General features: G+C 47.8%; 1 protein-coding gene across 5 annotated transcripts in view; it reads left to right on the forward strand.

Moving 5' to 3' along the window:
• The first annotated feature begins 3,978 nt into the window (after positions 1-3,978).
• Nlrc5 (NLR family CARD domain containing 5) overlaps positions 3,979-25,271 on the forward strand; it is an 84,871-nt gene continuing 63,578 nt past the window's right edge. For 2 of the 5 annotated variants that reach the window (XM_046434982.2, XM_046434984.2), the window contains exon 1: positions 3,979-4,070. The gene's annotated coding sequence lies outside the window, so the exon portion shown is untranslated. The remainder of the gene's footprint in view (positions 4,071-25,271) is intronic. The other 3 variants (XR_009225908.1, XM_058575935.1, XM_058575936.1) reach the window with 2 other exon arrangements.

The following is a 25,271-nucleotide window of genomic DNA, read 5'->3' on the forward strand; positions in this document are numbered from 1 at the left end:
AGTCACCCACTCCCTGAGCCACTCACTGACACACTCACGAATGCCTCTCACTCCTGGTCAGATACCCCAGGCAACTGTGACTGTCCCTGAGTTCTCTCCAGCGTCCTGATGGGGGCCCTGGACGCTGGGTAGCAGGAAGGCCCTCCCAGACCCCGTCTCTCCTGCCCCGACAGCACCGGGGCCTTCGGGGCCTTTGCCCACCCACGAAAGTCCAGGCTCCTCTTCTAACCAGCTTCCCTCCGGGGCCTGAAGCAAGGCTCTGGTCCCCTGGGATGCCAGTGCTGGACAGGAAGTGGGGAGGATGGAGGCTTCAGATCCCCAGGGTCGGGGAGGGGCATACAGAGGCCGCTGTCTGGTCCAGGAGGAGCAGGAGGATGGAGTCTCAAAAAGGAACATACATCAGACTTTAGTGAGGAAGAAGAGCGTCTCTGAGCGTGTTTCCAGCCCACGTAAAAGGCTCTTCCTCCTCCTGTCCCCAGGCTACAGTCCTAAGGGCCTGCTCAGTCCAGGTGGGTGAAGAGAATCCCCGACACACCTTGGAGTGGGATGGGAAAAGCATAGCGTGTTGGCTGGAAAGTGATTTGTCCCCTAGAAACCCACATAGCTGGGCTGGGGGGCCTTTAAGAGGTGATCAGGCCATGAGAGGGGGCCTCTTGCCTCCCCTGAAGGAGGGAGTTCATGAGGGAGAGCAGACTCTTGGAAGCAAGGCTCTCATGCTTTGCCCCTGTCACACCCCCAAGAATCGAAGCCACAGGAGGCCCTCTCCCGTGCCATGCCAAATCAACTTTTCTTTCTAAAGCACCCTGTCTCGAGTATTCTGTTATAGCAACAGGAAACGGACTAAGACACAGAGCAAGATGCTGGAGTCCCTCAGGTAGAGGAAACCGTGACAGAGTCAAGAAACTCAGAGGCCAGAGTAACACAGAGAGAAAGCTGGGCACAGTGACACTCGCTTATAATCCTGATGACTCGGGAAGCTGAGGCAGGAGGATCGAAAGTTGGAGGCCAGCCTCAGCAACTTAGTGAGACTCTGACCCAAAAAAAGGCTGGGGAGGTAGCGTAGTGGTAAATTGCTCCTGAGTTCAATCCCCAGTGCTACGAAAATAAACAAATAATAAATAAATGAATAAGAGAACAGAGAGAAGCTGAGAGAGCCACAGGCAGGGTCCTCGCCAGCCGTGGCCGAGGGGCCTGATCTGTGGTTTTAACAGCCAGCATCAAGGCGATTGGGCAGGCGATGCTTGATGGGGTTGGCCCCTCACTAGGGACACACAGAGAAGTCCCACGAAGCGTCAAGTCACCTTCAACAACCCCCGCCCAGCTGGGACCTGGGGAGACCATCAAGTCACCTTCAACAACCCCCGCCCAGCTGGGACCTGGGGAGACCGTGGGACTCACCCCTGTTCCTGAAAGGAGAGTAGTTGTGGCTCCAGTTCCTTCTCCGCCCTTAGAGTCTCCCCAGGTCCAAGGAGAGTAAGTGGCCAAAGGAGCTAGGGAATCCCAGAGGATCTTGCTAGAACAGGACAAACCTGCTGGACCCCTCTCCCAAGCTCTGTGGCCTCCCTCCAAGCCTAGAAGTTCTGACCTAGACCTACCTCAAAAATCCAGGAAGTCCTCCTGGCCCCTGTGGAGTGCTGGGCTGCCCCAGGGGGACGTCAGTATCTGCTGCTTCCTCCAGGGAGCTGAGAGGGGCTCCCCAAGGCCAGGGCCCAGTGGAAGCCCATCCTGCTGCCTGGGCAGCTGAGCCTGGGCACCAGGACCAGGCCTCAGACAAATGGGAAATGCATGGGCCACTGTTGCTACCAGCTGACCCTGGCATGCATCCCGAGCCTTACAGGACAAACAGTCATTCAGGCAGCAGCTGAGCAGCTTGTGTTGGCCACCAACCCTAAAATGTGTCGAAGCATGCTAGTTGTTTGTGAAAGATGCCAGGTCCATTCCAGGTGTCCCCACCCACCTTCGCCTGGCGAGCTGTGTGCAGTGCTGCCTCCTCCTTGGGCTGTGGGAACCCCCCTGCCTTGTTGACACCAGGAAATGCTCTTGTTCGCAGCGCCCTGTAAGCTGCCCGTGGTGCAATCCCTGACCAGGCTGCTTCTTTCTTCAGTCTCACAGAATCTTGAGCTGGTTCTCATACACAGGACTGGGCCGTTCCAAACCAGATGGACATGTAATTTACACTAGAGGACCGTGTACACTGTGAGCCAGAGAAAATGTGCACCAGGCTGAGCACAGGGAGGGTTTAGGAAAGCATCTTTCCCAGGACTCTTCTTGACAGGTCTCGTACCCCTAGGGTGGAAAGACTCATCTCTACTCCTGATTGCTGTGTGACCATGAGTAACTCACCTGACCTATCTGGACTTCATTTCTTCATCCGCCCTCCTGAGTTGGAAATCTTTGTCCTACCCTCCTTATGGGGCTGTTCAAGATTAAAAATGGTCTGCATTTGTCTTTCTACATTGTGGTTGTCTGTCCGTGTGTCCATTTGCCTACCCTGCCTGCGTGGAAAGCAGGCCAGAGTCTCTCCTGGGACTTTGTGTAGGGACAATCAGACCTTGGGTGCTCAGTGAACATGAGCTGAACCCTGATCTTGGGACACAGTCAATCACTCTCATGCACACCCCTGACAGCCCCACATTCTTGTCCACAATTCCACAATACATGCTACAGTGGCCTGGGAGGCTGGGAACAGCCCATCTGACAGATGAGGAAACTGAGGCTGGGGACCATCAAGGCATTTGTCTGAGCTACCAGCCAGGAGGGGCAGATCTGGGAGTCGCACACAAGCACTCAACTGCAAAATCCACACCCGGCCCCCTCCCAGCTGCAGTGCAATTTCTGGCTATCTGGTTTGGTCCTGGGAAGACAGGGGTTCAAGTATGATGGGGATGTGGGGCCTGCAGAAGGAGACAAAAATAGAAGGATGCTATGGGCTTCAGGCACAGAGGGCACCAGCCCCAGTTTGAGGTTGGCTGCAGGCCAGATTCTCACAACCAATCTATGGGCAGGGATTTTATCATTCCCATCTTACAGCGGGTATAACTGAGGCTAGGGGTTGTCAAGGCATTAGGCAATGTGAATAGTCAGTAAGAAAGGAGGACCTGAATCCAGGGTGCCTGATGCCCATGGTCCAACCTCTGACCCCTGACTTGGAATGCCCGCCCACCTCTGCATACACACCTGGCCTGGGGCACAGAAGCTGTCTGGGAATGGAAGCTGGGACTGTCACTGAAGGTGAGTGAGCATGTCCTCTGCAGGGAGAGGGGAGGCCCCATCTCAGGACAAGGGGAAAAGGCTGGGGAGACTGGGGGGAAACCTTGGACGGGTGGCCTTTCAGGACGGCCACCTACCTTCTCAATGTCCCCTGCCCCATCCTCCCTGCCTTCTCTCCCCGCACCTTCTTTCCATTTCCCCCTCCTCTCTGCCAGTGGTCCCTGTGTGACTTAGGCAAGGTCCTTCACCTCTGTCCTCTCTGAACCTCAGCTGTTCATCTGCAGACAGGGTGACACTCCCATCTGTATTTGGTGCTACTTTGAGGATTAGATATGTTCCTAGATGGCGTTTCTCTGGGTCAGCCGGCCGAGGGCTCGGTCCCCACCACCTGTTACTCCCTTCTCCCTGCCCCTCTCCAGGAGCACTCCCCAGGCCAGGGCTCAGGACCCCTGGGCTCTAAGTGCCCTCTTCCCGCCCAGCGGCACCTCCTCCCTTTGCTTTGATCCCGTCTGCAAGAAAGCCCTGGCGGGGACTCCTCCCGGGTCCTGCAGCGTCGCCGACTCCCGCGATCGCCGGCTTCACCCTCCACCCCAGAGTCGCATCCTCGGAGGAGAGGACCCTCCTTCTGCTGGCGGTGACCTGGGATCGAGCCCCTGGGCCGGGTTCCGAGCGCGGCAGGCGCCCGGGGCGGTGCAGCGAGCGGGGCGCGTGCGGGCTCCTGCCCCCAGCGCCCGGGTCCGGGATGGCACCTCGAACCCACGTGATTTCTCGGCAGCGGCCGCGGTTCCAAGCACTGGCCCGCTGCGCCCGGCGTCTGCTTTCAGTTTCGCACGGAGCGTGGACGAGCCGGCAGCGCAGCGGTGAGTGCAGGGGCCGCGGGACCCGGGCCCGTGCGCGGGGCGCCTGGCGATTCGGGGTTACGGTTCTGCAGGGAGGAGAGGGCAAGAGCGGATGCCAGAGATCTGGGGATGGGGATGTGACCATGCCGATGGCCAAGTGGTGTCCGGTGGCAGATGGACAGATGGGGTGTCGGTGGCTCTGCGCTGGGCAGCTTGGGGGATGGCAGGTCGGGGTCGCCACTTGTAGGGGACATGGTCTGTGGCTGTGCAGACCCCCTCCCGGGGCTACACCTGTTGCCTCCCTCTGTTGCTATTTTTTTCTTTCAAACTTTTCATTGCTGAATGAAAAGTTAGAGGTCACATTGTTCCTGATGCACGATTCATACTTCGGAGCCTAAAAAGCGAAACAACTTTTCATTGAGGAAAATCACAAACGTAAATAAGAGTAGGAGGAAGAGGACTAGGTGGGGCCATATGGATTTGCTGGTTTTAATGTATGGAAGCCCCCCTGGATCCACTGCTCATGGTCAAGGGTCACCAACCCTAGATGGGGGCTTTCATATCTATCACCCCTCATTTGGAAACAAATGGCAGACATCATAGCATTTCAACGGAAATAATTGAGCATGTACTAAAAGAGAAGGAGTCTTTAAACATGGACGCAATGCCATCAGTGTACACACCGGGGTCTTAACAATTCCTTAGGGTCAGGTCTCCACTATTTCTAATGACCATTTTAACTCAGAAGTGATAGGGACTGCATGGCTGTCTTTTTTGTTACTTGCTTTTCCATGTGGTCTTCAACTACTTTCTCACTCAGAAAGCCAGGGCCTGGAGTTCACTGGGGTGGCCATTTACCAAGGTAAAAAGGCCCCACCCCCTTTCCGTGCTGTTTGCATGGGTTTCATAAGTTGGGATTTTTACATTTTCTTTTTTAAAGATTGGGCGTTCTGGAGGTGTAAAAAGCAGTTTGAAACCTGGAAGTTCCTAGCCTCTAAAAAAAACTGGGGAGAAGATGGAGTGGACCCCAATCAGTACCGGGAACTTCATCTCCCTCTGAATGGATTTCCTTCTCTTTAGGGGAGAAATAAGCCCGGAAATGCACTAGGTTTCGGCTGGACTGTGTCGTCCAGTGGCCCTGAGTTTGACCCCACACCACTAACTAACTAACCAACTAATTAGGCTTGGTTTCGTGGCAGAGAGCACAGGGGAAGGCCGGCTGATGGCATGGAAGAGAGCATGAATGCCCCTACAGCATGCTGTCCACCAGACTACTGTTCTGTAGCCCGGATGGGCCATTCGTTATATCTACCCGCCCTCCCTACAGAAACAGCACCAGGTGGCAGGCACCTGGCCTGGCAGGCTGACTAAGGATCTCAGAACCTTGCATTTTATCTCTTGGAAGCTTGGTTTCTCATCTGTGAAATGGGCCTAACAGATCCTTCAAAGTTAGCTCCATGGATTGAATGAGGAAGGTACGCCCAGTTCTTGGTCAATTTTAAAGTACTGTAAAAGGCTCTGGAGTCCTTCTTGAGGGCAGACCAGCAGAGGGGTAGGGAGTTTCACATTATGGTGAATCTCCTTCCTGGACTCCCGAGGTGTCCATGTCTGCAGAGCCAGGTCAAGCCCTGAGGAGAGTCTAGAAAAGCTTCCTAGTGTGTCTTCTCTCATCTGTTGTGGCTTGAGTTGTGTCTGCTAAGAGAGGTGTGTTGAAGTCCCGGCCCCCAGGACCTCAGGATGTGGCCTTATTTGGAAATGTGGTTATTGTAGATATAACCAGTTGAAATGAGGCTATACTAGAGTAAGTTGGCCTTAAGCCAATATGACTAGCATCCTGGTAAGAGAGAAGATCAGAGTGTTAAGCCCCACAGGTGGTGGCAAGATAGCCATGTGGGGAGAAAGAGATTGCCAAGAATTTCTGGCAGCCACCAGAAGTTGGAAGAGGCATGGAAGGATCCTTCTCTAGAACCTTCAGAAGGAGCCTGACCCTGTCCACACCCATATTTCAGACTCCTAGCTTCCAGAACTGTGAGAGAACAAATTACTTCTGTTCCTTTTTCTTTTTTCTCTTTGGCACTGGGGATTGAACAGTGATGTTCTGCCACTGAGCTATGTCCTCATTTTGTTTTCTTTTTTTAAATTGGAGATGGGGGGGGGGTCTCACTAAATTGCTGAGGGTCCTGCTAAACTGTCAAGGCTGGCCTTGAGCTTGGCGATCCTCCAGCCTCAGCCTCCCGAATCCCTGGATTACAGGTGTGCAACCCTGCACCCAGCTCGGCTTCTGTAGTTTGGATCCACCCTCTTGGTGGCACCTTGTCACCACCTCTAAAGCATCACCTCGCAGCTCCTCTCTACCTACCACATGCAGTTGGACAGACACTGGAAATCTTTTGGCGTCTGGGGGTGTAGCTCATGGGAGGAGTGATTGCCTGGTAAACCTGAAGCCCAGGGTTCTATCCCCAGTACTGAAAAAAGCAAGAACAGAAAACTCTGCAGGTGGTCTGAGAGTGTAAGCTGCTGTCTTTCTTTGTCGGATCTTTTTATTTGTTTGTTTGTTTGTTTGTTGAGTGTTGGTTGGGGAACTAAAGCCTATCGAAGTGACTGGAGTCTACAGGATGATTTGAAAGAGAATAGTTCGGGAAAACTGATGATCGTGTCTGCTAACGCAGCTGGCTAGAGAAGGGAGACTCTTTAGACCACATGGCAAATCATTAGATGCACCCAAACCTGGCAGAAGTGGTGAAGAAGGCAACATTGGCTATTCACAGGACGTGTTACCCGCAAAATAAGCAAGGTTGTGTACCCCACGTGCTGTCTGGGGTCTCCTGGGTCCTTGAGAGCTGGGAATAGTTGGCATGACCCTCATTCAGCTCTTCAAGGAAGCCCTCAGTGTTCCCAGGCTTTCTGTGTTTCTGGAGGCTGGGGATGGAGTTAACCAGTTCTCCTGGCCACGTCTGACCCCAGGCTCCTCTTCTGCTGTCACCAGCCTCTCATCCTGGTTCACAGTGGCGTGAAACCAGCCACTTTCCTAGGGAAGGGAGACGTGCAGCCAGGGAAAGCACAAGTCCACTCAGCAATTTAGTGGGGCCCTAAGCAGTTCAGTGAGACCCTGTCTCTAAATAAAATATTAAAAAAGGGCTGGGGACATGGCTCTGTGGTTAAGCACCCCTGGGTTTAAACCCCAATACCAAAATAAATAAATAATATGGGATCGCATGTTTAAGGAATATTAAATCTATGATGTCGCTTAACTTAAAAAAAATCAATAGCTAATATTTGTATAGTAAAAATGAAAAATGTACAGAAGGATATAATTAAAAATATGCTTCCTTCCCTCCCCTGTCTCCCAGCCACTCAGTTACCCTCTCTGAAGGCAGAGAGTGGTATCCGGTTCTTAAGTCTTCTTCCAAAGATGCTCTGAGTGGACCTTACAAACACACACACACACACACACACAGAGAAACACGTGCATACATATACACATATATACATAACACATACGCATACCCATAGATTTCCCCAATTCTCATAAATGGCAGTATGGAGTGTCCACTTTTTTTCCCCCTTAATTTGATTTGGAAATCTTTCTATGGCAAACAAAATCCTGCATCTTTTCTTCAGTGCTCAAAATAGATCCCAAGACCTGGCATATGCTAGGCAGGTGCTCACCACTGAGCCACACTTCCAGCGCTCTCTTTTTCTAACAACTACATAGTATTTCCCCAGATGGCTGATATGTCATTGATCTGTTTTGAACTTTTAGGTTTTTTCCTGTCTGTTGCTATTCCAAACAGTGTTGTGATCAATATCGTTGGTCAAACTTCATTTTTCCATATGTGGGAGTCAATCTTGAAGAAAATCCAGGAGCAGGTTTGGGACTTTGAGGGCATGTGCAGTTTGAACTTGGGTGACTGACCAATTACCCTCCTTGAGTATAGTGCTAATTTTCCCTCCCACCAGCTCCGTGTGAGGGCACCTGCAGCCACACCTTCCTAGTATGGATGTTATCAAACTCTTCCATATTTGCAAATCTAGTAGATGAATCATGGTGATTTTTCTCACATCTCTTCTCGAAACTGGGGTTTCTGCACTCTTGCTGGTGGGTGGGGTCTGCATAAGCTGCAGGCCTCTGCAGCCATGAAATGTGATGCACTCGTAACGGGAGGTTCTGCTCCCCACTGTTGCCCCAAACCCCAGCAGCTCACTGCCGACAACTTTTTTCTGGGTCAGTGCTTTGTGAGTTCGAAGAATGAAGTTCACAGGTGGGGATGACTCAGTGTAAGAGTGGGATTTGTTCAAGTGTGAATAAAAAAGAGCTCTGGCCCAACGAGAGGGGAAACCAAGAAGAGTCACCTTCTGAGTGTGCTAATCTTGGGTTTTGTAAAGCGCTTGGGTCAGAACTATTGTTCCACATTTATGCTAATTAGAGTTTGGAAAAGTACCAGTGCTATCGGTCACAAGTTACGCTAATTAGGGTTTGGGAAAGTACTAACGTTATTGGTGAACTCCTAAGTCAAACCTTTCATCAGGTCGGCCCCACTTCTGTGTCCTTGCTGCTCCTCTGCAATCACAGCTTCCCAGGAGCTTGAGGTGGGCGGACTGTGCGTGCTCGGGGTTCAGAGCTGCAGCGCTCCCTGGAGTGGGCTTCTGTAGCAGGTGTCTGCGCTGCGCCCAGGCCTGGCCGCAGGTCATCTTTTAAACGTGTAAGGGCCATCTGTCTTCCCTTTTCCATAAATTGTCGGTTCTTGTCCTTGTCCACTTTTCTATTGGGTTGTTGAGCTCTGCAAGTTCTTTGTATATGAAAGAAATTAGCTCTTAGTCTACAGTGGCATTATCCTATGGTTTTAAAAGGTGGCATGGGGGCTGGGATTGTCGCCCAGTGGTAGAGCACTTGCCTAACATGTGTGAGGCACTGAGTTCGATTCTCAGCACTGCATATAAATAAATAAAATAAAGGTCCATTGACAACTAAAATAATAATAATAATAATAGGTGGCATGGCTGTCCACAGAATGGCTTAATGTATCCCTCATTGTTAGACACTTAGATTTGGTCTCATTTTCTTCCTCTGCATGTGGAATATTTTGTTTTATGTAAAAAAACCAATAAGATATATGATGTTTTAATTCTTCCAATTGTGCTTAGCAGGAAAGGGAGGGGAGCAAGGAGGAAGGGAAAACACTGAGAGTGTTTGGGGTGGGGAGGGCCTGGGTGCAAGGTGGTCGGCAGGGACCAGAACATGGGGGGGAGGCCGTTTTGCATGGAGTCTGTGCCTGGGGCTGGGGGTCTTATGTGCTCACAAAAGGAAGGGGGAGAAGGAAGGAGGGGAGCCGTCAAGCCACCCAGGAGAGGACTCCAGAAAACTTCTTGGGTGTAGGATGACGGAGGAGCGTCTCCAGCCTGAGGGTGCCTGCTGCTCCAGGTGAGGTGGGAACCGACAGCCCGACAGCCCGACACCAGCTCTGGCTCCACCCTGCGCCCGGAATCCACCCCATTGTCCTCCAAGTTCCCACAACATGGCGGGCTGGGCTGGGAGCACAGCAGGTGCCATTTGGTGGAGCCAAGGGCCGATGGGAGCAGGATAAACAAGTACACACAGATGTGCGACAGGGGTGCACGTCAGGTCGTGCTGACTGCGGGGCAGGTGAGGGGCAGGGTGTGGTGCGCGTTTGGGATAGAGGCCAGCTGGGGCCTTCTGGTAAGGAACACTTGGGCCATGTGAGAGAAGACTCCGTGGGTGACACAGGGACCCTGAACCCTGAAGACAGAGAGAACCAGGCAGGGGGGATGGGAAAAGGAGGAAGAGGGAGAGAAGAAAGTGGAGGAGGGAGGAAGGAGGAGGGAGAGGAGAAGGCCAGGCTCTGAAGTCTGCCTCCACGCTCACCTGCGCTTCCCGTGGGTGAACTGTGTGCCCTCATTTCACAAAGTGCCAGAGCAGGGACCCCGGCTGGAGGAGGCCATGTCATTACCCCACCCCAGGAGTTCCGGGGCCCTGGGGGAGGCCAGAGCTTGACCTCTGAGCCATCTAAGGAGAGAAGAGCTGCCCCTGCTGACATCCATGTGCAGAGATGTCCTGGGGAATGTCCTGGAAGCCACAGCTCTGTTCCCATTCCAGACCGTCTCCTCAGGCTCGAGGTGCGCTTCTCAGCGGATGTGTGGACCTTTCTTTTTACAGCGACTAAGAACACTGGGGCAAGTCCTGAAGACTGGGTCAATGTATAAAGCTTCAGCAGCCAGGAATGACCGGATCCCAACACCCACCTCCTGCAGGGAGGGATGGAGCCTGGACCCCAAGCAAACTATCATCAGCTTTAGAGGGGCCCCTTCTGCTCTGGAGGTGAAACTGTAGGGCGCTGGGACCTTGGGAGCTGGTTCTTTGAGGCATTCAGATCTCATCGTAGCGTCTTGTTCTAAGTAAGGAATAGCTTGCAGTTTATGTGCCCCACCCAGGTTCTTGAAGATGTTTGGTACCTTTCTGGGCATCTGGATGTTCTCACTGAAATGTACAGGACAATGTAGGAGTCAAGGTGGCCTCAGGAGGTGCGTGGATGGGGCTTTGGACCGAACTGGAGTGGAAAGCTGTTCTCTTTTCAGTTCTTGTTAATGCTTCCTAATTAGTCAGGGAGAAAGTCTCAGATGGGTGGCAGGCGTCTGTGAAGCCTCTCACACCTATTGGCAACAGCACCGGCTCCAGCGCCCTAGCAATGTTTTGTTTTTTAGTTTTCCGTGGGCGTCTTTTGGGGATTTACCCTTAGTTCATGGCAAAATGTTACTTTTACAAGTAAAGTCAGGGGCTGATGTTGTGGCTCAGTGGTTAAGCGCTTGCCTAACGTGTGAGGCACTGGGTTTGACCCTCAGCACCACATAAAAATCACTTAATCAAATAATGGTGTTGTGTTCACCTACAACCCAAAAGAAAAATTTTAAAAGAAAAGAATAAATAAAGTTAAAAGTGAAATAGTTTCCAGAACAACTTTAAGGAAATGAGGTTCTGATTAAAATTTAAAAAAAAAATTTTTTTTAAGTTGTTGATAGACCTTTATTTATTTTATTTTACATGTGGTGCTGAGAATCGAACCCAGTGCCTCACCCGTGCTAGGCAAGTGCTCCACCACTGAGCCACAATCCCAACCCCATGATTGAAATTGAAGGCACAGAGAGAGAGGGAGGAAGAAAAGAAAAAAGTCCTCAAGCATAGATAAGAGTCTTAAACTTTGCACACCCGTTCCTAAACGATGAGATCACTGGAAAATTTCATGCTTTATACCTCCATGGGAGAGATATTTGGCTATATCTTTAAGCAGAAAAATAATAAAACTATGCTGAAATGGTCATTTTGTTTTGTAAGACGCCATTGCATGGAGTTTCAATTAAGAGGCAGCCTGGCTCTTAAATCTGCACTTTGCTTCTTCCCTTTATGGAGCTGTTTCTTCCCTGCACCTTGGAGGACACCTCAGCCGGGGCAGGCTGGCCTGGGTGGCGGTGAGGGGGTGCCGGTGGGATGCGGCAGCCTGGGGCCACCTGTTCTGGGAGCTCTGTGCATAGGAGCTGGTGGGTGAGAGCCGAGGCTGGGGGTGGCTTCACTGTGCCGTGTGCTGTGTACACATCCGTGTCTCCAGCCCTCACTGTGAGGTGCATGTAAAATCGTCACCCCATCAGCAGATGAGGAAACTGTGGCACAGGAGGTTAGGAAACCTGCCCAAGGTTGCACAGTGTCAAGTGTTGAAATCAGAATCTGAACCCAGGCCTCCTGACCTCAGAGGCTCTTGCCGACTCCACAGACCCCTGGGAATGCCGGGGGAGAAAGCACCACTTGACATACCTGCACACAAACCCTCCATGACCCAGCAAATCGGTTGGGGTAGTGGGACCCAGCCCCAAGGCTCCACGCCCACGTCTCTGAAGCCTTTCTTCTGCACCATGCGCCTGGTGCTGGTGGCCAGGTGGGAGAGTGTTCGGAGGGTCCATCCTGTAAGCTAAAAAGTTCCCCTTCTAACTCTACTTTCAAAAAAATGGACCCATCTTGGACTGCACAGGTCATGCGTGACCCAGTCCTCTTGCTAAAAAGCTAGGCTCTTGTCTGCAAGGCCGAAATCTCCTTTCTTTGCTGCTCCCAGTCCCACTTCTGTCCTCTCCCAGTGGTAGCGTTTGCTGTTCCTTCTAGAACTTTATCCAAGCCTTCACGTCATAAAAACGATTCTTCTGTCGTGACTACCAAGCACTTTCAAGTACTTTACACATATTAATTCATTTAAGCCCTACAACAACCTCATATTACTCCTGCCTTATAGATGAGAACATCAAGGCCCAGGAGGCTACTGCAGACTAAAGTCCAGGACAAGGGTGCCAGCCTGGGGTGGGGGGTTCTGGTGAGGGCCCTCTTCCGGGTTGCAGCCTGCCGACTCCTCACTGTGTCCTCACAGAGGGCTAGAGAGCATTCGGGGACTTTGATCAGGGCATGGATCCCATTCACCAGGACCCTACCCTGTCTCCTCCCCCAGCCCCACCACCCACCCTGGGAATCATCACCTTGGCAGTTCGGATTTCAACATATCAATTTGGGGGAAACACAGACATTCAGTGTGCAGGGCCCTGTGTTCCAGCTGTGTGGCCTCCATGTGACTTTCTGCCAAGAAGTTTAGTCATGGAGTCAGAGGGTGGACGGAAGTCGCTGACAGCATTTCTCTCACAGAGGAAAGCCAATTTCCAGGCTGTGAACCTAACCCTGGGGACCTGGGACTCCTGTCATTTACACCTTGAGCTTTCCCTGTCCCCTGCCTCAACTCCCGAGCCAGCACAAGATGCTTCCGGAACCCTCATACCAGCCCCCTTGTGTGTGGCGCTGCCGAGGGGATTTCCAAACCATGCTTTTATTTTCACTTTTGTGTGGAGGTGCTGAGCTCTTAGCTGCAAGAGAGGAGCTGGCAGAGCCACCGAGCTGGGGACTGACGTGCCAGGGAACAAAGGAGAGGCAGAGGCGGGCACCGCCCTTGGTCTCCATCTAGATAGGACAGTCTCAGCGATCTTGTCAACCCCAGGGCCTTTGGGCTGCTTCGAGAGCAGGAATCCTAGGGTCTGGTTTGCTGGAGAATTGGGACCCCAATGCAAAGGAACAAGGACAGTGGAGAACTGGCGTCACCCAGAATCTCTCACCTCAGGCTTGTTCCATCCCCAGAGACTGTGCTGCACTCAGTCTGTAATGAGGGGTGTTGGAATTTCACCCCATCCTGCAAATAAATGGAAAGTGCTCGGGTAGCTGGTGCAAATATCCACAAGAGACGCATCTCTGAGCTCAAGCAAAGGTGTGTTAACAGGGTGTCTGCCAGGCGCAGCAGGCAGCGTCACTTGAGCAGAGGTTTTAGATCTTTTTTAACAGGGAAAAAGAGCAAGCTTGAAATGACCTTGGTGCTGGTGGCTGGGTACCAACAGATTTTTCTATGTAGGGACCTTGCAGGGGAGGGGGGTGGTTCTGGGAGCAGAATATCTCAAGTTTCTTTTTCTTGGCAGTTTATAAGTTTCAGTTCTGAGTCCCAGAACCAAAATGGAGTTACTAATGTCCAGGGACCTAGCGGAAAGTGCAGACAGCCTGGGAGCCACGGGTTTGCAGGAGGAGTTTCCGGGGACTCCAAAACGAGCTGGTCAGGAGCCCTCTCCTTAGGCCTCGCCAGCGTCGGCTGCTTCCTGTGGGTGCTGGACCCTAGAGGCCAGGACTGCACAGGAGTGACAAGGACACCCTGGCTGCCTGCTGTGCCAGCCAGGTTAGGGCCTGTAATAGGGCTGCCCACTCCCAGTCCTGGAGGAGGGCACATGTGGACCCCAGGGAGCCCTTGGTGGGAAAGGTGACTAGGAAGGGGACGGAGGAGGGAGGTGGACCTAGACATTAGGACATGGTTTGGGACCCAGAATTCTGGGTTTCCAATGTCAGGAAAAGAGAGGCCTTTTTGGATTTGGAGGAAGGACCTACAGGCCGGGGCTTGGGCCCAGGGTGCAGGGGTTCTCCCTGGACACCCCCTTATTACCTCCAGCAGGCTGTTTGTTACCCCCAGCTCTGAGACGCTAGCTGGTGACCTGAGCGGGTCCCTTGTCCAACAGGAGCCTCCCCTGTAAAGCACTGTCACCGACCGTGCATCTTAAGTCCTGCAGGGCCTGTCACTGTGAGGGACAGTAGGGATAGAGTTTTTTAAAAAAAAAACAGCCACCAGCCCCCCACATCATGTGGCCCCACGGAAATGGGTGACTGTATCAGAGACGCCTCGCCTGCTCTTCTAGCTTCCTGGGTAAGGGAGGAAACCGAGGCTGGCACCTCTCGCAGGGTCCTCCCTGAAGGGGGGGACGGTGCTGCCCACAGGAGCCCTGTGCCAGCTCTGGCCGGGTCTCTGCTCCTTGTCTGCGGCGACACCCTTTCTCTTCCACGGCTGGTGCCTGCAGCCTTTTTACTTCTGTCCCTTCCCTCCCACGGCTCGTCCTCCTCCTCTTCTCTTCTGCCATCTCCACAGGGACACGGCTTCTTGACCTGTCCCTCGCGGACAGCCCAGGGAGCAGGGAGGCAGGCAAGGACCCCCATACAGGTGAGGAGACAGAGGTCCTATCTGTCCCCTGCCGCACAGCGTGGCCGGCCCAAAGCCCAAGCCTGGGGCGGCCAGAGGAAACAAAGAGCCAGAGAAGCCACAGGCTCCTGTCCCGAGCCTGAGTCATGTCCTCTTTCTTCCCTCCCTTCCTTCCTCGGCTGCTGCCCAGCTGGGGAGGCAGAGGAAACACCAACAACGATGCTAAGAATAGCCACGGCGTGGAGGCTTCTCCTGTGCCAGACGCCACGCAAAGGCTTCGCATGCCCTGTCTCACAGCCACCTTGCCAGGTCCCCGTCACCAACACCTCGGACCCACCCCCTCCCCCAGCTGCTAACACTGGTGACCAAAGGGTCGCCCTTGGCTGATGGCCTCAGGTGTCTGGGTCGTTGAGGCTCCTCCCCACCCACAGGGCATGTCCCCAAGCTAACCTGATGGTGTGGTGTGACAGCCCAGAACCCTGGCCTCTTGGGGACCCACCTATGAGCTCATCCACATTCCAGATCTCCCCAAGGTCAGGTGGGAGCAAGGCTTCTCCTAGACCACGCTTGATGAGCTTCTCCAGCGCTCAGCCCGCTTCCCTGACCCCCTCAGGGAGGGCTTCTGTAAGAACCCCCAACTTGGACTCTGCTTCTGTGGCCCAGAATATCCCCGTTTTACAGAGGAGGACACTGAGGAACCAAGAGGCCAAGGAGCCTTTCAAAGTCATGCAGCTGGTGATTAGCAGACGTGAGCCCAGGGCCCTGGTGCCAAGGCATTTGCTGTTAGCGGGGACCAGACCCAGAGGCAAGGCCATGCAGAGAGGCAAGACCTCCAACAGAGGAGAAAGGGGGAGGCTAAGGAATGAGACCCGGGATGGGAACTGAACTTGGCCTGCGGAGGTGGGTTGCAGGAGGACCCTCCTGAGGAGGCAGCAAAAGTTCAAGGCTGGGATGGGGAAAGAGAAGGGCTTGAGGCGTGAGCAGCATCTCTCAGGCAGGCCAGTAGGTACCCAAGGGGGCCAAGAGAGCCAAGGAACAGGGATGAGGGGACATTTGTTCCTTCACCCTGACCCTTTCCTGGTGCCCCGATGTGTCCCAGTTTGTGGAGGTCACAGAAACATGGCATGACTTTATTCTGGAGGAGACGGTGGGGTGCTGATAGGAGGTTTAGGCACAAATAAGACCCGACCAGAGCTGAGCCTGAGAGAAAGTGCTCATTTTGATTCGACAGCACGGGCATACAGGATCACATTCTAAGGATTCTCCTCCAAGGGAACACTTCCTCTTTTAGGTTTTTCATGCAAAGTATAAAGTCATAAACACGTACATTTATTTCTTCTTCACACAAGTGCAGCATATCCTACACCTGGTTCTGATCTTTGTTCTTTTTTCTATGTTCAGTTTGTCTTGGACACTGTTTATATCATCCCATATGCTCTGCCTCAATGCTTATATAGGATTCCTTGGTATGGTATGTAATAATTTAAGTATAACATGTCCTCTTTGGTGGATATTTAACTTTTTCTCCCAATTTTTTGCTATTATGAGCAAGGCCATACACCTCTGGGCATATGTCATTTTGTACATTCTGGATATCTGAAGGTTAAATGCCTGGATGTGGAATTGTTAGTTGTGGTTATATGGCACTCGCAATTTTGGGAGATGAGATACTGATTAACAGGTCCATTAGCAATGCATCAAGGTATCTACTAATTTACAAATCTAACAGCTAGGAAATGGCATATCTTTTTAGTTCTAATATGTATTTCCTTCATGGTGTATAAGATGGAACATCTTTTTATACATTTAAGAGCCATTGGTATTTTCTTTCTGTAAACTTTATCCTCTTTACTATCAGGTCATTGGTCTTTTTATTATTGATTTGTAATAACTCTTAATATATTAAAAAATGTGTCTTTGTGACATAACTAGCAGATATTTTTCAGTTTGTCACTTGTCATTTAATTTTATTTGTGAGTTTTTTTGGTACTACAAAAATTTTAATTTGTGTCTGATTGATTTCATCCAATTTTTCTTTTATGATTTCTGAGTTTTGCCCAGTGCTTGGCAAAAATCTTCTTGAGTTGTTTTTTATTATTTCATTTTATGTATGTATTTATCTATTTATTTTGCTGTGCTAAGATCAAACTCAAGGCCTTACACATTATGCAAGTGCCTGATCACTGTGCTACACCTTTACCCCTGAAATTTGGGGAGAGGAAGGGTACTGGGGATTGAACTCAGGGGACCTCGACCACTGAGCCCCATCCCCAGCCCTATTTTGTATTTTATTTAGAGACAGGGTCTCACTGAGTTGCTTAGCCCCTCACTCTTGCTGAGGCTGGCTTTGAACTCACAACCCTCCTGCCTCTGCCTCCTGAGTCAGCGCCACTGCGCCCGGTTGAAATTATTTTTAAATACTTTTTCCTATGTTTTGTTGAGAACTTAAGTACCTTTAATTTTTAGTTATAAAATATATATAACAATAGAAAAAATATAAATGTATAGCTTCGTGAATAGTTATAAATTGAACATGGTTTTTGATTACTTTCAGAGTTTAGCTTTTTACTTTGTAAATTCTGACCCCATGTAGGCTTTATTTTGATATAAATGTGAGATAAAAGTCCATCTTTATTTTTAAAAACACTTTTAAAATGTTCACAAAATTTTAAAAATGTTATCGTATGGCAAGGAAAAAAAGAAAAATCTTAGAAATAAACAACCTCCATTAAATTAAAAACAACCTTCCATTAAATGACTCAGTTTTTTACTGTCATGTGTGACTAATTACTGTCATGTGTAACTAATAAAATTAAATAAATAAATACATAAAAATTCTCAAAAAGACTCAGTTTCAACTTATAATTATGATCTACTTAATAATATAAATGATCTACCTAATAATATAAATGCTTGATATAAATTTATGGAAATTAGGCCAAAGTATTTTATTACTTTTTAAAAGAAGAAGGAGACTAGAAATGACCTAAGCAATAAAGTTCATAAACTTAAACAACTAAATAAATAACAGGCAAAGTTACAAAAATAGAAAAAGGAAAATTCTAGCAGAATTAGTCAATAGAAACAAAGGTTTAAGGAGATGGAAATGTTAACCATCCTGATTTAGGCATCACACATTACATACACATATTGAATCATCACACTATACCATGAACGTGTACAATTAAAAGCATCATAAATTTTCAAAATTTGTTCTTTAAATATAAGAGAAAGCAACTGTTGACAAATCTAATAAAAAGACAAAGGAAAATAAATTGCATTAAATGTGACAATATGGGGCTGGGGCTGTAGCTCAGGGGTAGAGTGCCTGCCTCACATGTCTGAGGCACTGGGTTTGATCCTCAGCACCACTTAAAAATAAATAAATAAAGATATAGTGTCCACCTACAACTAAAAAAAATTATTTTTTAAAAATGTGAGGACACGAGGAGGTTGAAAATTATAAGAAAATACTCTAGGGGAGATTCAAGATGGCAGATCAGAGGAGGGCTGCCTTCCAGTTGCTGAGACTCAGGATCCAGGCAGCCAGAGTACCCCTTCTCAGAGAAGTGGGTGAGAGAAGGGCTTCACTACAGTTCAGTATTGGACATCAGAGTGTCTCAGAGACTCGGAAATGTGGGTGCCTTGAACAAAGAACAAGAAAGAATACTCAGTGCCAAGCTGGGTTGACAATAGCAACAGGCTGGTCCATACAGAGGGGAGGGAGCAGGAAACAGGGAGAAACCAGACAGATCTGATGTGGAAAACCCTGTCCATCAGAAAGCAGCCTGAGCCGAGCTGACCCACTGGCTGTGTAAGGGGACAGGGAGGTGAGAATGGTGGGACATGAGGTTGAGGGAATGATTCTATAAAATGAGCCCCCTGGGCTGACCCCCACATGCCTTCTTTGCCAAAAAGCAATCTGCCTGCAGCCCAGCCTGACCTGAGTGGACAGGATATGTCACAATCTGCAGCAAGCTGAGGCAGGGGGAGAAGGTCAGGTCCTCAGTGTAGGTAATGAGTGATGCGGATGGAGAGAGGATGAGGACTGGTTATCACTGGTGGTCAGAGAGGAAGTGGGTTGTTAACCTCTGTGGTCATGCCCCTGGGCACTAACAATCAACCTCTGCATCCCTGCCCCTGGTCACAGCATGCAGAGAAGAAAGACAAGGCAATAATTAAGAAGAGGGGTTCTGGGGTCCCCTCCTTGGACACCCAGCTCTGGGGCCCCTTCTCTTTGGAGAAGTCTGTTTCTGTCCTCTTCCTCAATCACACTTGCTTCTACGCTTGCCTCGGCATTTCTCGGGTGTTTAATCGTCACCACTGAGGAACAAGGACCTGTTCCTGGTCTCTGAGACCCATATTAGCTGTCCAGAGAACCGGTATTTGGAAAGTGCTCTGTATTTCTCAACTGGCAAAATGGGAGCTGAGGCGGGGGACACCCAGAGGCAGCCATGCTGCAGCCAACACTGTGACACTGTCCCTGCAAGCACCTACCCTGTACCTAGTAGAACATGAGTGAAACAGGCTCAGAGAAGACTGCACCCAGGGAGGTTCAGGTCACAGGGGAGTCCAACTCACTCTCCCTTTGGGTCCAGTGGCTCAAATGACCCGCGGAAGAGAGCCAGGAAAGTGGACAGGCCGACCCAGGGGCTAAGCCTAGGAAGGCCGTGTTCACAAACAGCAGAGTGCGTGGAAGACTGACTCCTCTCTCCTGGGAGCAGAATTTTCTGGGAAGCTCCTGAGTGTCAGACTCCCAGAAGAGATAGGTATCTGTCAGGCCCCCAGGGAGTGTTGATCTGATCTCTCCAGAGGAGCTGCCATCCAACAAAGCCCCTAAGACCTAAGCCCCCACCACAATGGCACTCAGGGAACTCTGTAGCAGCCCCCCTGGGCCCTGGGAGTACATTGATCTCGTTTATGCCGACAACATTCTGATCAACAGAACTTCCCATTCCGTCCTACCTTATGCTGGTGAGAAGGGAAGCTGAGAGCCATTTCAACCAGCTTCAGTTTCAGGCCACTCCAACACCAAAAGAGGAAGGGGTTATCAACCCCCAGCCCTCCCTACACACCACCCCCCACCCCATGGCTGAAGAAGAAATGGAAAGGACAGTTGGGCACCGGCAGTCACCATCCATCCTCATTGACTATTTTGATCACCTCAGTGGAGACGATTCTTTCATTTTCTGCATCGTGTGTGTGTGTGTGTGTGTGTGTGTGTGTGTGTTCTTACTGTGCTCATTGGTTTGTGAACATATAAATGTATACATTTTTGTTTCTTTTTTCTCATTTTTAGCATTTTTAAAAACAATTGTTTTTCCTTTTGAGGCTTAGGGTTTTTGGTTCATTTATTTTGGTTTGGATTGGTTTTTGCTTATTTGATCTCCTCCCCCACCCCACCCCCGCTTTCCTTCTTCTGCTGCTAACAGTCAAATTCTCTCAGTTTTCTCTCTGTCTTCCTTTACTTTTTCATTTTTTCTCCTCCTTCTTTATAACCATCTCTTCCGTATTCTCTCTGTTCATATTTTGAACATCCTAGTCTCTCTTCTACCTTCCTATCACAATTTCTTTTCTCTAAATGAACTGTATTTTTACCATCTTTTAGAACTGTTTGCATTATCTAACTCCTGCCCAACCATTCATCATGGTGCAATTATTAGTGCAGGTGGATGACATATTTGACACCCACTGTTTACTTTAATGTCAGATTTAATTTATGGTTGTTTATTGTTTTTGCTCTTGGCAATTGCTGACCCCACCATTCCTGTTTCTGCGGTATTAGTGTTACAGACATCATAACAGGCACTGGATACTTACTTTAATGCTGTATATTGTTTGTATTGGTTGTTGCTATTGTTTGTTTCCCCTATCCTGTGAGGTGCTGGGAACCCACAGGGAAACTACATGTTCATAGGGTAAAGACTCTGCTACTGAACTAAACTCAGCCAAAAGACAGTGCAGCTTCTTCCACACACAAATTAATGACACTCAAACTTCAGCTCAGGCTGGGGTTGTGGCTCAGTGGTAGAGCACTTGCCTAGCATGTATGAGGCACTGGGTTTGATTCTCAGCACCTCATAAAAATAAATAAAGGTCCACCAACAACTAATAAAATATTAACAAAAACCCTTCAGCTATACTTTAATATAAAGAATAGAAGTGTCAAAAACCCAAACTAAAGACCAGACCCCAAGTAGGAATGGTGAAGGGTAGGCCCTCAGGTCCCATTCATGGACATCCACTGGTATAGAAAAAAGAGAATTGATACAGTGTCTGTGGACACCACACCTATGAGTGAGCTCAATCTAGATCACTCTAGGACACATTGCAAGAGAAGGAGGGAGAGAAATCCACCTCAACAGATGCATGAAACTCAACAGAGAAATACAAGAAATATGGGGGAAAAGGTAACATGACATCTCCTAAAGTTCATAATTTACCAGCAACTGACTCCAAAGATATTGAAGTGGGTGAAATATCAGATAAAGAATTTAAAAGACTGCTTGTAAAAATGATCAATGAATTCCAAGAGAACACAGAAAAACAACTGAATGAATTAAGGAAATCAGTACAGGATATGAATGAGAAATCCAATAAGGATAGAGAGATATTGAAAAAGAGCCAAACAAAAATCTTGAAAATGAAAGACACAATAAATCAAATAAAATGTTTACTTGAAAGTCTCTCTAATAGAGTGAACCATGCTCAAGAAAGAATCTCTGGCTTCAGAATGAATTAAAAAAAAAAAAAAAAAAAAACAAGATTCAACTACATCTTGTTTGCAAGAGACTTATAGGCAAAGACAACCACAGGCTGAAAGTGAAAGTATCTCTGGATTCTTCCTGGAGGAAAAAGGCTGGAAGACAAAGTGACCAGCCTTGAACATTCAGACACCATTAAAGAAAAGAAAATAAGTAACCATGATCCAAATATACAAGAATTCTGGGGCAACATTAAGAGACCAAATTTAAGAATCACTGGAATTGAAGAGGATTGTGAGATGCCGGCTCATTAAATGGATACCTGCTTCAGGAAAATAATAACATAAAAATTTCCAAACCTTGAGACTGAGTGCAGCAAAATAACCGGGGGGTGACGAACAACTTGTGTAGATTGATACAGCAGGAGAGGGAGCTGTTTATTGCAGGACAGGAGCAGTATTTATACATTCCACACAGCTTATCTAATTAGCATAAACTAGATACATCAGTCAACCAATAAGAAATCTCCACACTTAATGGCTCACTTTTGTTACTTCTCAAACCACTCCCTCTGGCCTTTTGCCAGGCACCATCCAGACTTGTTTACAAACTCTAACATTCCCCTGGCAAAATGCCAGGTGTTATTTTGACTTGTTTACAGACTCTAACAACTGAGATGGACTTCCAGATAGGAGGCATTCAGAATCCCACACAGAATTTTTAAAGGCTTCAGAGAAAAAATCATCAATGCCTCATTTAGGGGCAAACCCATCAGAATTGCTTCTGATTTTTCAGCATAAACTCTAAAAGTCAGGAGGGCTTGGAATGATGTGTTCCAAGTCCTGAAAGAAAATAACCATTAACCAAGATTGCTATATCCAGCAAAGCTATCCTTCAGAATCAAGGAAATAAGAATCTTTCATGTTAAGCAGAAACTAAAAGAATTCATGACTACAAAGCTGGCATCACAGAACTTATTTAAAGAAATACCCCACACAGAAGAAGAAGAAAAAAAAAAACCCAGAGTTCACAAATGAACAAATCTCATTTGAAGAGTAGCTAAGCAAATTAGAAACAGGACCAAATTAAACATTAGAAATAAATCAAAATGGCAGGAATCAATAAGCTTCTGATTATAGTAACATTGAATATAAATGGTCTCAACTCTCCAATTAAAAGATAAACATTGACAGGATGAATTTAAAAACAAGACCTAATTACATCTTGTTTGCAAGAGACTTACAGGCAAAGATAATCACAGGCTGAAAGTGAAAGTACTAAAATTGATATAACAGGCAAATGGAGCCTAGAAACAAGAAGGATTAGCTACTCTCATGGTGGACAGAGTAGACTTCAAGCCAAAATTAATCAGAAGTGACAAAGATGGTCACTTACACTGGTAAAGGGAACAATTCAACAAGAAGATCTTATGGTAGTAAATATTTATGCCCCAAACTTCGGTGCACATAATTACATAAAAGAGACACTAGCCGAACACGATAGCACACCCCTGCAATCCCAGCAACTCAGGAGGTTGAGGCAGGAGGATCACAAGTTCAAGGCCAACCTTAGCAAATTAGTGAGACACTAAGAAATTTACTGAGACTGCGTCTCAGAATAAAAAAATAAAATGGGCTAGGGATGTGGCTCAGTGGTAAAGCATCCCTGGGTTCAATTATCAACAAGAGAGAGAAGAAAGAGACAGAGAGAGGGACAAGTCAAATTAAGACCTCACATAGAACCCAGTGCAATATTACTGTCACCAGGATATAGGTCATCCAGACATAAACTCAGTAAAGACTCTTTTAGACTTGAAAAAATATATATGCATAAAATGAATTTAATGGACATCTACAGAATATTTCACCCAACAGCAATTGACTACACTTTTTTAGTAGCTCATGGAACCTCCTCCAAAATAGACCAATTGTAGACCACAAAGCAACTCTTAGCAAATACAAAAAAACCTGATATAATTTCTTGCCTATTATCAGATCATAATGGAATGAAAACAACAACAACAAAAGCCTTCAGAAACTATATAAACACAGGAAGATTAAACAATGCACTTCTGAATGGTGAATGGGTGATAGAAGAAATTAGGGAGGAATTTTAAAATTCTTAGAATCAAATGAGAATAGTGACCCAACAAACACAGAACCTTTGGAACACTATAAAAGCAATTCTGAAAGGAACATTTATAGCAATGGGTGCCTACATGAAAAAATCAGAAAGCCCTCAAATAAATGACCTAATGATACTTCTCAAGATCCTTGAAAAAGGAGAACAAACTAAGTAAAAAACTGAGAGAAGGAAGGAAATAATTAAGATCATAGCCAAAATCAATGAAATTGAGAATTTAAAAAAATAGTACAAAGGATTAATGAAATGAAGAATTGATCTTGAAAAGATAAATAAGATTGATCAGATTTTATTCAAACTAACCAAAAGAAAAAAGAGAGAAGACCAAAATTAATAAAATTAGAGCTGAAAAAGTATAAATCACCATGAAATACAGAAGATCATGAGGGACTATTTTGAAAACTTCTACTCCAATAAAACCTAGAAGAAACAGATATATTTCTAGACATACAACCTGCCAAAATTAAATCAAGAGAACCCAGAAAACCTAAAAAGATCAATAACTAGCAACACAATAGAAGCAGTAATAAAAAGCCTTTCAACAAAGAAAAGCCTAGAACCAGATGAATTCTCAGCTGAATTCTCTCAGACCTTTAAAGAAGAGGTAATGTCTATGCTCCTCAAATCACTCCATGAAGTAGAAAGAGATGGAACACTCCCAAATTCATTCTATGAAGCCAGTGTCAAATTCAGACCTAAACCAGACAAGAATACAGAAGGAAAGCAAACTACAGACCAATATCTCTGATGCACTTAGATGCAAAAATCCTTAATGGAAAACAAGTGAATCATATTCAACAACATATTAAGAAGGTTTTACATCACGACCAAGTTGGTTTTGTCCTGGGGATGTGAGGATGGTTTAACATAGGCAAATCAATAAATGTCATTCATCACATAAATAGAATTAAGGACAAAACCACTTAATTCTCATCCCAATAGGTGCAGAGAAAGGCTGACCAAATTGAGTATATTTTCATAGCAAAAACATTTAAGAAACTAGGGACAGATGAAACCTATCTCAATATCATAAAGGCTGTATATGACAAACCCAAAGCCAACATCATAGTGAATGGGGAAAAACTGAAAACATTTCCTTTAAATTCTGGAACAAGACAAGGATGTTCAGTTTCACCACTCCTATTTAATATAGTACTAGAAATTCTAGACAGAGTGCCGCAGTCTGGCTGGGCACAAAATCACGAGCCACTCACAGCCTTGTAGATTCAAACAGCAATTCTTTATACCCGAACTCACACCGGCACTCTACAAACACGTTCTGGGGGAATTCACATTCCGGGCCCCAATCACGTTCTGGGCAAAATCCCAAATACTCTCTGAATCCCACGAGAACTCAATGGGAACTCAATGAGCAGGCACGCCTGAGGCAGCAGGATACGCCCTATTCCCAGCAGGGTACACCTTAAACCTGGAACCGCCCTAAACCCGGATTGTCCTAAACTGGAACGCCCTAAACCCGGATCCGCCCTGGTCCTTGAGCAAGGTCACCTTACATGCAATGACACTGCAAATGACCTGGGTCATGCCATGCGTCATTCTTACTTAGCAATGGCCCTCAGCAACAGAGCAATTGACAAGAGAAGGAAATAAAAAGGATAAAAATAGGGAAGGAAGGAGCTGAATTATCACTGCTTGCAGATGATATGATCCTACACTTAAAAGATCCAAAAAGTTTCACTAAAAGACTGCTTAGAGCTAATTGCTGCAGCCCGGCTGGCTGCAGCAAAATAACCGGGGGGGGGGGGGGGGGGGGGGGGGGGGGACGAATAACTTGTGTATGTTGATACAGCAGGAGTAGGAGCCCTTTA

The sequence above is a fragment of the Marmota monax genome, unplaced genomic scaffold, assembly GCF_021218885.2.
Source record: "Marmota monax isolate L192 unplaced genomic scaffold, Marmota_monax_Labrador192_F-V1.1 WCK01_AAM20220418_F8-fsc00024, whole genome shotgun sequence".
Taxonomy (NCBI): Eukaryota; Metazoa; Chordata; class Mammalia; order Rodentia; family Sciuridae; genus Marmota; species Marmota monax.